Below are 2,384 nucleotides of genomic sequence, written 5' to 3'. Positions count from 1 at the left end.
TCCATCCATCCATCCATCCATCCATCCATCCATCCATCCATCCATCCATCCATCCATCCATCCATCCATCCATCCATCCATCCATCCATCCTTTATCTATTCCAGGGGTGGCCAAACATTTTCCCCGAGGGGGCCAAAATGAAAATCTATCCAGAGCTGCGGGCCAAATGCAGTAATATAATACATGAAATACAAATACTTTTTAAGTAAAGTCCTTTATTTTTAACCATTAAGCTGTGCAATGGCCCTCTTATGTTTTAGTCTGTGCACTTGGAGAAAGTCTGCCATACGCTCAAGTAGCAAAGGCTCATGGGACGTTTTATAAATTGATAAAATATGAGTTTTTGTGGCCTTATAAAGTGTGCAAATCTACATGTGGGGTTAAATCTGATCTAAATATTTCTTGTCATTTCATGTTTCACGTTTAATCCTAATAAATCAAAGATAAAGTCAGCACCATGAATGAAAACTACCTTCACTTCAGCCTCTTTATATAGTCATTTGACCAATGGAAACACTGTTTCTACATAGGATAACAAGTTACAACATTGTAACTTTGACAACTGTTGGTGGGCCAAATCAAATGGCTTGGTGGGCCAAATTTGGCCCGAGGGCCCCACTTTGGGCTCCTCTGATCTATACCGTTTCTTCCTTTCAGGGTCACGGGGGGTCACTGGTGCCCATATCCAGCAGTCACAGTGCGAGGGGCGGGGTACACCCTGGACAKGTCACAAGTCCATCACAGGATTAGAAAATTAGAACAGTATTTAAAAAAAATGAAAAATAATATCTAAAACTTAAAAAAGTTAAAATCAATGTAAAAGCTAAAAATAGCAAAACACTAGCAGAAAAAAAAGCTAATTAAAAGACCACTATAGCTAAATGCTTGCTAATAGCAGCAGAAGTATAGTARCCAAAAGCTAAAGCAGCAAAAGACTAACTAAAAGCTAAAAGTAGTAAAAGGGTTATGAAAAACTACAAATACAACTGTTGAAAAAGCTAAATGTAGCCCAATAGCAGCTAAAATCATAACGTAGCAAAGGGTAGCCAAAACGTTAAAGTAAAGAAATGTGAGTGCCTGCAAGCTAAAAAGAAAATTCTATCTAAAAAACTAAAAGTTGCCTGAGAAAACACTTTGATGTGTAACTTGTTCAACGTTAAACATAAAAATGTGCWCATGTGGTGCATAAACAGGTAAAATAGCATGAAGTATGAAGAAGTACAACAAACATACAAAAATAAAAAGCTAGCAAAACAAGTAAATGCCGAATCGACTTTCATCAAGGCAACTCCTTATTGTCTCATCAGTTCATATATGTGCAACCATCATAGAGTTAAATATCACTATATTATATAACTGCATGGCAGCCACACACCGGATCAGTTTGCATATCCTTTGCTTTGTCTGTTGCGCCCCACGTTGTAGCATTTTAAAGACTGCACCGCACAATATCCTGTCTTTAGCTGGCAGGTGTTATTTTTAACCCTCCGTGCACGTGGTGTGGTGCACGGCGCGGGGAGGATAAACAAGGCAGAATGGCGTGCTCGCAGTGCATAAAGGAATCACTGACCCATATATGTGGTGACCCACATTTGACATCACAGACACAAAGTGGGTAAGACCACCACACCCACCCCTGAGTCACCTTGGCAGATATCCAGCAACACTAACCTAAAATTACGCAGCACATTTGTCCACGTGTGAATTTATGTAATTTTATTTTGATTTTGAACAAAAATCTCAGTTGTGCATTGGCTTCAGACTTCCATGTGAATAAAACAGGCCTGGTGCTGACTTTACTACATCTAATCCAGTTCGGATCGTTTACATGTGACCAGAATTCTTCTTAAAGGATGGTAATGGATCTTAACTTAACTCATGACACTTGTGATTTTTCAATCAGTGGACTCATTTGTGTTKKCAAATTTTGTCCCAAGTCAACTGCCAACCCAGATAATTAACTGCAGTAATTTCCTCCTTCACGGCGTTTAAGTCAAGCACACACGCACAAGGATSCACTTGTTCATGATGCCGGTTTGTCTACTTTTAGATCATCTTGTAATGCATCAGCAAATAACCACCGAGCATTCCCTACAGCAGCACATGCATCAGAGGTTTTAACTAAGATCCTTTTATAGTTAAAACATAGAGCCTTGTAAATTGCATTACTTGCAACCTCATTCAATAATGCAGGAGCTCATGTGATTTGTTAGAGCAGTGGTTCCCAAACTTTTTGTCTGCTGACCCACAAAATATTCATGGCAAAAACTTGTGACCCCAAATATTACTGGTCTGAGTACACAAACTTTGTTAATAACCCTAAAAACACAGGCTTTTTGACAATCTAAGCCGCTTATACACAAATATAAATACTTATTTATAC

The 2,384-nt window shown here is 38.8% G+C and overlaps 1 protein-coding gene across 4 annotated transcripts in view; it reads left to right on the top strand.

The window, feature by feature from the left end:
- The window catches only part of impdh1b (IMP (inosine 5'-monophosphate) dehydrogenase 1b), a 23,270-nt gene that overhangs the window by 1,275 nt on the left and 19,611 nt on the right, over positions 1-2,384 (top strand). The window lies entirely within an intron of this gene.

This window comes from Austrofundulus limnaeus, unplaced genomic scaffold (assembly GCF_001266775.1).
Source record: "Austrofundulus limnaeus strain Quisiro unplaced genomic scaffold, Austrofundulus_limnaeus-1.0 Scaffold22, whole genome shotgun sequence".
Classification (NCBI taxonomy): domain Eukaryota; kingdom Metazoa; phylum Chordata; class Actinopteri; order Cyprinodontiformes; family Rivulidae; genus Austrofundulus; species Austrofundulus limnaeus.
The sequence above is the reverse complement of the archived record's forward strand: the minus strand, read 5'-3'. Positions and strand labels throughout refer to the sequence as shown.